Source organism: Taeniopygia guttata, chromosome 1, assembly GCF_048771995.1.
Source record: "Taeniopygia guttata chromosome 1, bTaeGut7.mat, whole genome shotgun sequence".
In the NCBI taxonomy this organism is placed as follows: Eukaryota; Metazoa; Chordata; class Aves; order Passeriformes; family Estrildidae; genus Taeniopygia; species Taeniopygia guttata.
The window spans coordinates 46245642-46246158 of NC_133024.1; positions in this window are offsets into that span (position 1 = coordinate 46245642).

The following is a 517-nucleotide window of genomic DNA, read 5'->3' on the forward strand; positions in this document are numbered from 1 at the left end:
GGGAAGGGAAGGGAAGGGAAGGGAAGGGAAGGGAAGGGAAGGGAAGGGAAGGGAAGGGAAGGGAAGGGAAGGGAAGGGAAGGGAAGGGAAGGGAAGGGAAGGGAAGGGAAGGGAAGGGAAGGGAAGGGAAGGGAAGGGAAGGGAAGGGAAGGGAAGGGAAGGGAAGGGAAGGGAAGGGAAGGGAAGGGAAGGGAAGGGAAGGGAAGGGAAGGGAAGGGAAGGGAAGGGAAGGGAAGGGAAGGGAAGGGAAGGGAAGGGAAGGGAAGGGAAGGGAAGGGAAGGGAAGGGAAGGGAAGGGAAGGGAAGGGAAGGGAAGGGAAGGGAAGGGAAGGGAAGGGAAGGGAAGGGAAGGGAAGGGAAGGGAAGGGAAGGGAAGGGAAGGGAAGGGAAGGGAAGGGAAGGGAAGGGAAGGGAAGGGAAGGGAAGGGAAGGGAAGGGAAGGGAAGGGAAGGGAAGGGAAGGGAAGGGAAGGGAAGGGAAGGGAAGGGAAGGGAAGGGAAGGGAAGGGAAGGGAAGG